Source organism: Chinchilla lanigera, unplaced genomic scaffold, assembly GCF_000276665.1.
Source record: "Chinchilla lanigera isolate Chin_1 unplaced genomic scaffold, ChiLan1.0 scaffold00031, whole genome shotgun sequence".
NCBI lineage: Eukaryota > Metazoa > Chordata > Mammalia > Rodentia > Chinchillidae > Chinchilla > Chinchilla lanigera.
Genome location: NW_004955432.1, coordinates 20,204,976 through 20,217,337, shown reverse-complemented (window position 1 = coordinate 20,217,337; position 12,362 = coordinate 20,204,976). Strand labels below are relative to the sequence as shown.

Genomic DNA, 12,362 nt, shown 5'->3' with positions numbered 1-12,362 from the left:
TTGCATTTTGCAAATGCATGCTACACCATCTACTGTTTAACATGGAGCTTCCCAAAGAGCATCTGAATTGGTTATTTTAAAATCCAGATATAGAACTACATGCAACAGAACAGTCAATAAATATTATTCAGTAATTATGATGAAATTAAACTTCAATAACAGTAGGGTTCATTTCTGCTAATCACCAGCCTCAGAGATTTACTTCTAGTTTTTTTCACAATGATCACTAATGATCAATTTCTCAATTACTGCTGTACAGTTATGAGCTTAATCTCTACTGTTTTAATTACCTGCCATGAATTGACTAAGAATTAAGTAGAAGTGACCAAGAATTTACACAAATTCCCATGTACTGGATGATAACATAAATTCTTACTCTTTGAGATATTAACCAGCTCACGAGATGCAATAAAATCATATCGTAAGCTAGTCCTGAGCAAACTTTCTTAGTGAATTCCTGATGAGTCAAATTTTAGTTTACAGAATTACAAAATGTTAGCCCTAAAAGAAATCATAGAAGTCTAGTGAAAAATGTCTTTTTCACTAAAGTATATTGTATGTATATTGTATTTGGTAAATCACAGGTCTGATCTTCAGAGAGATAAATAGAATTATGCAAATTGATAGATAATTATAACAACAAGAATATTTACGGTCTCACAATACAAAAATTGGAGTCTCGGTTTTTAAGAGAAGTTTCAGAAGTTTGTGGGAAAGTTTTTGGCTGTAAAGTTTTGAGACAAGGTTTTTGGATAGGGATTATGTGTGGACAGAAATTATGTTTACTAGTCATCCTTTCATAACAAAGAATGACCTTCCATTTTGCAAGGCTCTATCCAAAAAGTCATAAAATTAACAAAAACCTTATTACTATAACGGCCTTATTTTATTTATACAAATCCAAAGCGTTTTCTGTGTTTTTCCATACAATGAATGCACTAATAGTTCAACAGCACTGTACATCAAAGCAATACTTGTTCACAATTTGCCCACTTTTGAACATTTTGAAAAACACGAACTAATTCTATTGAAAAATATCACTAAAAATTGCACTGGTTTATGTGTCACTTTAGTTTTAGTAGAATTATATATAGTTATTCTACAAATGGGGAAATTGTATAACTACTTCACATGGTCTTCTAATTTAGCCATGCCTATCATTTATAATTTATATTTATTGATTCATGAAATTACATATTTCAGAACACACATCTAAGAATTTGCTTTCATACTACTAAGGGGAAAATTACAAAATACTCATTAAAAATGTAGATTTTTTTTTTCTCCTGGGGTTAAGAAGCACTTGGCCTAGTTAGTCCGATAATTAATTCTAAATTACCTTACACAGTGGAAAAGGATTTCTTCAGCTTTCATAAATGACAATTTAAAAAGATGTTATTTAGTAACCAACATTTAAGTGCTTTCAAAAGGGCACAGACAACAAAGGTAAACTTTCCTTAGGGGAAAAATTCTACTTTGTAAAGTCTCTTGATCCATGCGTCCCATGACAATACTGTCTTTATAAGTGTTAAATTCTAATCAAAACATAGGCAAAGATGTATTACATCTGTATTATCGAGAATGCTAAAGCAATAGGCCACCTGGGTAATTGTGTACAGAATAACCTATATACTAATAAAAAACTAAATTCAGTTGAATATTTGAATATTTTAAAACTTCTACTTTAATGCATTTTCTTATTTCAGCATAAATATATGCTCAATGAACAAAGTTTAGTTCAGACATAAAATGCTTAAATGCATAAATAAAAATGCAAAAGTCTTACACAGTATAACCCTATCACTAAAAATAATCACTGATAATAATTTGGTATAGATTGGCTCTCCTGTCAAAAGCAAAACATATGTCATTGAAGTAGTTCCACTTACCAAAATAGTATTTGTTATTCTATTACTTAGGCATATTATAATTTAGTTAACCTCTTTTCCTTCCCTTGGTTATATAGATTTGTTAATCCCTTGTGATACTAGGAAGCATGAATTTAAATATTTAACTGTCTAACTTGCAGCATATAAGAAGTTGCACCACAGGTATAGTTATCTTCTGCTGAGAGCAAAAACATGACTTAAAGTTCTTTGCCATTCCTTCTCAAAACCTCACCCAAAGCGAAAATGTGTGTGTGTGTGTGTGTGTGTGTTTACATACATGTGTGTTTAGGGATAGGTGTTAGAATAAATTATGTTTTCATATAAAAAATTCACAGAAATTTTAAGGACTATATTGTGCCAACCTGAGAGTGTAAATGGTTGCTGTGTAATCTTTCAATTTCTTAAAATTATTTTCAGAAGACAAAAATACATGGAGACCAATTTGTATTCCTCTAATCACCTTTCTTAACTCTTGGTAGGTACACCCTCATCTCTGATTTCCCATTAAGCTCAACCCCTTGCTTAAGCTCACTCTGCATTACACAGAGGGCCACCTTTTCAAGTAAGGATTAAAATTAGTGTGTAAGTTAGAATACTTATAGGCAAAAACCTTAAATAAAAATAGATTAAATAGGAAATAAACCATCTCAGTTGCTCATGAGGTAGGAAGGCCCTCCGGTTAAATACATTAATGAAGTCCTAAATTTACTTATTTATAAAAGTTTAGTGAGGTTACTTAACATTGAACATTTTTAATATTTACTAACTTAATAATAAAATATAAATAAGCCACTTACTGGGGAAGGAATAGAATTATCATAATTGCTCTTAACTAGTCAGCATCCACACCGTGGAGCTTGGAAGAGGATCGATTTCCATGAAGCATCTGCTATGTATAGTAATGAAGTGTTTCTCAACACTAGCGTTCTACTAGCACAGGAAAATAGAAGAGAGGCTGAAAGACAGTCAGCGGTTTCCGTTTCAAGAAGAACGACTCCACCTCCTAAATCAAAACAGCCGCACTGCCTATCTGTCGTCTGGGTTAAATACTAATAGAACTCGCTTCACCATCAAAAACAGCCTGGATGGTACGCTATGTAGTCATCTGGCTATGAGATATCTACCCACTTTATAACAGCACATTCACTTATCGTGTGTCTTTGTTATAATTATCTGACTGTTGAAACAGTCTGGGATTTCTTTCTCCAGGTAGCTCATCATCAAATTCCACATTTCAGAAGTCAGCACACTGAGACCACGCGAGCTTGTGGTCACTCCACGCGCGGCGTGTTAAAACTGCACCACAAACTCCTTCACCTTTCACTGCGCGCCGAGATCCGGGCCACAGAAGAAGGCGCCCTGCCCAGGCCTCCAGTACCGCCGAGCAGGGACAGGGAGCGTCTCAGTTCGGTCAGACGCCAAGTACATAACGCTGGCGAATGACTTAAACTGTCTGAGCGCCACTTCCTGCTTTGTAAACAGAGGTAACAGTGGTCTCTACAAGTAGTCAATTCACATGTTGTGAGCGTTAAATGAGTTTATGCTTGTAGATCCCTTAAGAAGTACCAAGTATCCAATTAATTGCCAGATTACTGTCAGATTGAATTAACTTCCTACTATACTAATAACACATTATCATTATTATTATTAATTTTATTATTATTTGGAGCCCAGGACACTGTCTAAGAGAATAAAGAACCATGCCCAAAAAACATACACTATCCGAAACTGACAAAGCATAGAGACCATAGGAAAGCATTTTGAAAAAGGAAATGAATTATAAAGAGAAAGCAGGAATAAGAAGAGGTAAAGCAAAGGCAGCAGTCAAGGCGAGAAGAGAAACTGCTCACCCTCGTCTCTCTTATGCTACCGGTCCTCTGGATTTAGTCTGATCTGGTGCTAGAAGCCTAGAAAATATTGTTAAGAGAAGGAAGCTTTGTCGGAATCTCAGTGTGATGCTCTCATTTCATGAAAACTTTTAAACACATGATGTCCTGGGGGCAATTTCACAGCAGAACTAAAATCTCAAAGGAACCGAATGGTTAGAGTTCATAGCAAATAAGATGCCTGTCTAGACGGAGGGATGGACTTTAATGTATACCGCTCAATAAGAAAGAAAAACTTACAAAGTACAACAAAACTAAGTATAAGCACCACTGTAGACAAACACTGCGAATTTGAAATTACTAACTTCAATAAACACACTTTTAATCCCTGACATATGTTAAACTACAAGGTATGAGGAACTTTTATTTAAACTTTACTTTCAAGAGAACATGAACATGCTCTAATTAGGAACATGTGGATCCTAATTCAGCCTCAACTGTTATTGAAGACACCCAGAAATGTCAGCTTGAATCCTACAGAGAAAAATAGTCACCGATGGTCAAGAATTAATGTAGTTTCTAATTGATAAGAGTAGTGGAAAGGACAAAATAGGGCCACTGTTTTCCTTAAAATGGCTCATTCATTGTTCAGGAGAAAGTAATGCACCCTTTTATACCTGACTACACAATTAGCTAGAGTCATTGTGATACATTGTTTCAAAGTTTTGAGACATGACGGACTCTTGGATACAGAGATATAAAAGAATCACATTTAGTGGCTAGAATCAAAATGTAAGCATAAAGCATTACCTGAGAAACAAAATCAATGAAATGCATTAGCCATATTTTGAAAAATAACTGTATACTTCTAAAAAGGGATTAAACGAATAGTCCTTAATCTGGATAAAACACGGATAAATTATAGGAGAAGGTATTAATCTGATAGATTATTTGCAAGATTGAAGGAAGATACTGTCTTCAATGAGCAAGGTTCAGAAATTTCCTAAGGAAACACTTTATTGAACTATCCCCTATATGTACTTTTAATTTGACCCAAACAATCAAATCATACGACAGCTTCATTTCTCTTCATCACGCATACAAAAGTAACTCCATGCAAGTGCTTGGCTCTTTCTATTTTACCATAGATGTGTGACTATATGTCACTATGGTATTATATGCTATTTTTACCATACACAAAACACTGAAGTCTCTGTAATTTTTCCCTTGTCCAAATTATCTCAGAAAATAATATGTGTTTTATATATGTGTGGAGAGATGAGCTTACAAATAAATATATACATAATTATATATAATTATTCTTTAAGGAAGCCTAACAGTCTTATCCACTAAAAGAAAAAAATTCACAAGCCATTTTCCAGAAAAAAAAAAAAAGAATAGAAAAGAGAGATGGTTCTCATGTGAACACGGGATCCTGACAGTAAAACTCTCAAGATCAGAAGCCTCTTCCAATAGCCTAAGGTTTCTTATTATTTTCCAACCGTAAGATTCTACAGGCCACTTTGGCAAATTCATTTATTTGTGTTGCTCATTAAATTCTCTGAGACTACTGATCCATGCACTTACCTGTCGTAAAAGAAGAAAGGAAAAAAATCATCAGAATATTACAGTCTTAAGTATTTATTCATGTAGCTGTCTTGTAAAGGACTCATTAACACCAAAAATAACACGACAATTGAGAATTACATTTAACAGTTAATTATAGCGGCAGAGATGAATATTTTGGGTCCAACGTTAACAGAAATATTCATCCCTTAATAGATGGATGATGAAAGGTATTCAGTTTCAATTCTTAACCTTCTTCATGGGCTTAAACCTGCCAAATTATTCCATTTGATTTCAGAGAATTCTCGTATGGCGATCTATTTTATTTACTTTATCTTCAATAAAACGGCTCAGTGAGCATCAGCAACTCTAAAACGCAAGTTTCAATCAGTCTTCAGCCAGAGGCGTCAATCTGTATTAGACCTACTGTGCTGTGAGCTGCAGCCAGAAAGTCGGAATAAGGCAGGGCCCTGGTGCAAATGAGAGCCAGACCTCCTCAAGCTACGGAGCAGACAAAGTAAGCTCTCCCCAGGCTCCCACATGCCTCGCTCGTACAATGCCAGGTGCCGGGTTCAACACATGACGAGCTCCTTAATAAGGCTGACAGCTGAAAAGAGGCTTCGGAGTCTTAACTTTATTTTACATGACATCTCCAGTAATCGTCCTCTGTTCTCCAGCAGACAACAGTAAAACTTGAATTTCCAACAGATAAAAACGAGTTTTTATATTCATCCCTTGGAGATCATAGGAGGGGTGGGGGGATTAAAAACATCCAAGCTGAATGGTATCTCTCCTACAGCATTTTCATATCGCTACTAATGTAACAGCATCTTCAATGGACCTTTCCTTACAAATTTGTATGACATTTTAAATATAGCTGCTCGATTAGAACTTAACCACAAAACAATCAGCAAGTTTGAGCAACAACTCATTTTGGAAAATGATATCATTATAGACTAATTCCAAGAAATGTGGGGTAGAACTGTTAGATGCCGTGGAAATGTCTCCCAAAGCACAAACTTTGTAATAAGTGGTGCTGGTTCATATTTGATATGGGCTTTAAAAGGCAGATTATTGTAATGGTGTTCTTCCCAGCAAATAAGACCATTAAAAAGGTACTTAATGTTCAGTTGAATTGAAAAGCAGGCCAGTTAAAATCCATATTTTGCTATTTTGTGTAATGGCATCAAAAATTTTACTAGCAGATAGTTCCAAGCCACAAATCTGAATTATAAATATAAACTCTATTTCTTGTATGAACAAGGTTCTATTTTCTTTGTATTTTTTATATAACAAAATGTGTATATGCCCATAAAGTATCATCCCATAAATAGGAATGAAATTAGGAACAACAGGTTAAGGTGGTTATATAAAAAAAAAAAAAGTTCTATTACTTGATTACACATACTTCTGAAATTATCTTTGTGGAGAACAAATGTATTTTTCTGGAAAGCTCTGAACTTTGACATATTGTGTACCCCAAATAGGTACACATAGTATACTTAAAGCTACTTCTCTGTAATTCTATCATTTACAACTTCAAAAAGGGCAATGAAAGACCACAACGGAAAACTAGCAAAAGAGACACTCTCAGGTGAGCTTGTGTAAAGGTCCCAGGGTTTTAACTATGTATCACAGTTCTTTTACACCTGAGCATGTGCCAGACCAGTGCTCCAGCCTCCCTGGCCCTGAGTACAGATAATTCTTCAGTACCGATGTGAGCAATGTCCAAGACATTAAAATGGCCTCTCTGTGTTAACGAGGAGTATTCCAGATGAAGTTTAAACATTTCCAATTTTATTCTCACTTCGTTCACTATCTTATAAGTGTTTGCACTTTCACTGCGTCTGTCTGAGAGACCACAGATTTGCTACACTAGTGATCTATGTATGCCAATGCTGTAACTCACGAGCATATTTTAGGCAAGGGAGATTGTACAGTACATTAATTACCAAATGCTTTATAACAAAATTATCTCAAAAGCCAGGAATTTACAACAGAAAAGGTCCAATATTTCATAGCTAATAAGAACCAGTCAGAAACCCAAGAATGGTTTACCTGGCTCAGTCTTAAGGTCTACATCTAGGAAGATGAAAGTTGTAGATCTAAACCTCCATTACAAACAGAAAAGATATTTTATATATGCAGAGAATATTTCTTAGGTTACTATTATATACAAAGCTACAGATAACACATGGGTGAATATACAAACTCCCATCCCTCCCAGTAGCAGCAGAACAAGAAAAATGCTCATTTAACTATAATCTCAGATGAGATAAGATGTGGTAGGGTACTACGCAGGAAAAACCTCTGGCTAGCAACAAAGGAGTGGAGAAACAAGAACAGTATAATGAGAGTGAATCTATTTAAAGGTACTTTAAAAGGATGGAGACAGGGAAGGAAATAAGAGGTCATTCACTGACAAATATACGAGCAAGTGTAAGGCATGTGTCAGTGCACGCATACGAGATGAATGGGGAGGAAAGGTCGAATATTTGGGCTTTGCCGGATGCTGCAGAGCACGGTACCAGGCTAGGCTGTGTTTAGTCTGGTGATTTGAGTCATCTGAAAATAAGGAATGAATTTTAGGCGGGAGGGATAGTCTGTTGGGAGTTATATTGTAAGAATAATTATCTGAGAATAAAATTTCACGAGCAATGACAATGCTCCTTTCTTATTAAATACTATCATTATAAAAAGTTTAAAATAACAAGCTACATGAGGCTTCAGCTGAGAAGTTTAACATCCCATAGGAGACAGACCTTCGGTGGGCCCCCTATCGTGCTTTTTATAATTCTTTCCCTTAAAGTGTGGGTAAAACTTGTTACTTATTTCCAAACAATATAGTGCGGCAAAGGAAACAGGTTGTCGCCCAAGGATTCCTTAGTGTACTTATGTGTCTGTATGGATACACATGGATGTATTTCACTCCACCTTGCCAGCATGACATAGTCACTCATGTTGGCATTAAAGAAACAAGCAGCTATGCTATGGTGTCCACAGAATGCACAGAAATGGGAACTGTATGTGGCCTTTAGAAGGGTCCCTCCTCCAAATACAATGAACTGAATTTACTGAGAACCCCTGTGTTTGGAAGAGGAGCACGTGGGAGAAGTGGAAGTGCAATCTGGCAGACATTTGTACTGAAGCCTTTCAAGACACCGAGCTAAGCCATGCTTGGACTCTTGAAGACCAGAAAAAACTGAGATCATAAATGTATGTTGCTTTTAGCTTCTGTGTGGGAACGTGTCACAGAATGATAGGAAACTGATGCACATTCTATCCAGCGCGCAGAGAAGACACTTACCGAATGCGATGCTTGTATTGCCTCAAAATGCATATGTTAAAATCCTACACACTAATGTGGTGGTAGTAGGATGTGGGGCTTTTGCAAAGCAATTAGGTCCTAAGAGTGGTGTCTTCGTTAAAGAGTTGAATGCTCCTCTAAGGACCGCGAGGTCTTCTCTAGTTTTTCTCTGCCATAAATGAGACAAAATTCGGCAGTGTGGAATCTGAAAGATGGCCCTTCCCAGAAATAGATGCTGGCTGACACTATGGTCTTGGATTTCTAGCCTCCCTTAGTGGGAGAACTAAACCTTTTCCTACGGCATCCACACTATGATACTTTTTTATAGTTGCCAGTACTAAGACACTAAATTGACTCAAGGCAGCATTTCTTGTAAGACCAATGTTTGAACCTAGGTTAGAATATATGCAAAGTGTCTGCCATGTGGCCTGAACAATACATTCTTTTTTAGAAACTGATAGACCAGGAAACAAAACAGCAAATGACATATTTTATTGTTGATTGTTTCCTTTATATGTGTTCTCATATTAAAGTCTTCCTTTCTGCAAAACGATACTGTCATCTCCATTGTCTACATTAGAAACTTGAAGTTTGGAGAATTTATTCGACTCAAACAAATTTCCAGACACTGTAGGTTTGTTTTAGAACCATCACTTGAACCTAGGCAGTATGTTTTCCTTCTTACCCCCTCAACAGTTAGACTCTGTAGCATCTGGATTTGCAGTCTTGCACTTTTTACTTCTTTTTACAGAGAAATGTCAGTGCTTGTGTATCTGAATTACTGACCCAGGTTCCCCTAACTCAAACAACCACCCTGTGTCGCCCAATGACTTTCAATAAAATGAAAAAGACCAAAATGTATAGCAATTTTCTATAAATACATGAATACATTTATTTACTTCATTCAAATAACTCAAACAGTTTTATTTGGATTTTATTCTCTTGCAAAGGAAATTGAAAGTAACTGAATACCTGCAAATACATGTATGTACCACAGGTGCACACAAACCTACACACACACACACACACACACACACACTCACATGCATGCACACAATTCCTGAGTTACCCACATGCCACAATAGCAAATGCTCTTCGTTGTAAACTGTATGAAAACAATTACTGAAGTTCCCATTTAGAAGCATTGAAAAGGGGAGGTTGAGTAAACCCCTCGCAAATGTGCAAAGGGGGATGAAACTAAACAAGCTGCTTGAGAATAGGAAGATACAACCAGATTTTCCCTTCGAGGAATTCTACTTTTGAAGTCATAAAGAGGTGGAAAAGGAAGATGATGTTTCTTAAAAATGACCGTACACAATGCTAAATTTGGGGCTGGGGATTTAACTCAGTGGCACAGCACCTGCCTGGCAAGCGTGAGGTCATGAGTTCGATTCCCGGTACCAGAAAAATACAAAAAAAACAAACAAAAAAAAAAACAAGTGCTAAATTTAAAAGTAATCCAGCAAAACAGGTGTATTGGTCCCTCATTAAAGTCTGAAAACTTAAATGTAATTAGGCTAATAAAAAAGCTAACATACGGTGTCAATGGTACAATACCACATCAGCTTGGTCCTCAGATCTGTCCTTTTTCATTTTAGTCTTAGCATAATTTCTCCAGCTGAAGGGTTAATAATTTTATAAACTTCCAAGAATAAATGCTTTTTCAGAATGCCCTTTTCCATTAAGAGGGACCTTTGGCATTATGCATATGCATTATTTACACCAACATGTGGTTAGTGTTCATTTAAAAACATGAAAAAAGAAAACCCTGCCACTATAAGCACATAACTAGTGAAACTCTAATTAGCAAGTTCCAGAAGCAGTTTTGAGAACTAACTTCAAATGCAATTAAGTTCTCTTCTGGGAAGAAAGTTCCCTCTCTTTTAAAAATAATTTATCTCATGGTTCCACAATGTCCATTGTTAGGTAGTATTTGCTACGTACTACAGATCAAAACTCCCTCTGCTCTTACCCAAATAAATACCCTGTGATTCAAATAATGAGAAGCCTATTACGAAAAGGCCTTACAAAGATGGAGTGCATCACTGTAACCCTAATGTATGTTAAGCATACCAATTTCTCCCTCCCACTCCAAAGACTTTGTGTTAGCAAATACATGTTTTAATAACACTTGTTTATTATGAACTACAAAACTGCAACACAGTCTATGAGTTTTCTGGAACCATTTTTAAGTCCTTATCTTTTAATTTCTCTACTACTAAACAAAGAATTGTAATCTCAGTCTTACATCATAAAGCCAAAGAAAATAAAGAAGACAAATTTGCAAAGCTTCTTTGAAAATCTGAAGTGCTAGATAAGTGAGAAATAATCTTATTTGTGCACCAAACATAAAGTGGTAGCAACAGTAAATCCATAGGAGAAATAACTGATGAAGTTCCGACTATAATTAAAGCACATTCACAAAAATCTTTCAGGGCATTAATGGGGCCTCTACTTTGAGGAAGCTTTAAAATGCTAGAACAATTTTGGCAGAAATTGAAACTCCTGAGGCCTATCAGATTATCATGGTGAAGGTATTATAAATTTTAAGAAAGATCACTATGAGATAAAAGACAGGCAACTTCAGAAAGAAAACAAACACTTTAAATGCTGACTTCCTGAGCCACAAAATGTTTGCTAAAAAAATCAAATTTGGGGAGAAAAATCATTACTAGTGTAATTTTTTTCATTATTTCCTGGACATTTCTGAATTCCCCCAAAACCTCAATATCAATCGACATTTTTAAACTACTGAAAAGTGCAGTTTATATGAGACCATCTTAAGGTATCCAATGTTTCCCTTAGTCATTTCTTTACAATATTTCAAAACCAGTATTTCTAACACATTCATGTTATTTTTTTTTAAACTGAGACCAAGTTTAATAGTAAAAGAGCAAACAGCAAGGAATGAAATGAAAATTCCAACAACAGAAACACTGATGAACATTCCTACAGCCATACCTCGCTTGCCTTTGCAGGTCCATGAAAGTGTTTTGTAAGCATAATTAATCAAAATGTTAAAGAGTAGCCAGGCATGGTGGCCCAGGCCTGTAATCCCAGCACTCCGATGGCTGAGGCAGGAGGATCGTTGTGAGTTCAAGGCCAGCCTGGGCTACAAAGTGAGCTCAAGGTCAGCCTGAACTGCATAGTGAAACCTCTCAAAAAGACCAAAACAAACAAACAACAACAACAACAAAAACAACAAGGAAAAAAACAATTAAAGAAAAGACCACATTACAAAAACAAAAACAGGCGCAATGAATTTAAGGCAATCACCAATGAAAGAACACTTACCTATTTCTTGCAAATCGTCCTCAAGACTTTAAGAGTCAATCTTGAAATAGAGTCCTAGGTAAATTCAATCTCAGCATCACATTACAATATGCCTGTTAATACAGAAAAATAATAGTTATTGCTTTGAAAACTTAACTTTGAATTTATCTAAAAATTAGCGCACTGAATTCATAAAACATTCATCCTCAAATAAGAGCTATTAACATATTCATTATATTGTAAATCTTCAAATGTGTATGAAAATGCTTTTGATACATTTTAACTTAGAATTGTAAATTCTTTGTTTGGGACACTATAAGGACTACAGAGACATTACGTGATACATTTCAAAAAGATGCAAATTTAATTTTCTACTTTTACATGGATTAAACAGGCTTGAAATATTTTGGTCATTACATTTTATAATTCACAGAATAAGCTCATTTTTGTCTCAAGGCTCCCAACAGAAAACATGACTGTTTTCAATTGCTCCATCAACAT

At 35.6% G+C, this 12,362-nt stretch overlaps 1 protein-coding gene across 1 annotated transcript in view; it reads right to left on the bottom strand.

Annotated features, from left to right (window-relative positions):
- Positions 1-11,969, bottom strand: part of Foxp2 (forkhead box P2) — a 384,240-nt gene extending 372,271 nt beyond the window's left edge. Inside the window, exon 1 of the mRNA XM_013516055.1 lies at positions 11,883-11,969. The gene's annotated coding sequence lies outside the window, so the exon portion shown is untranslated. The remainder of the gene's footprint in view (positions 1-11,882) is intronic.
- Between the last annotated feature and the right edge of the window lie 393 nt (positions 11,970-12,362).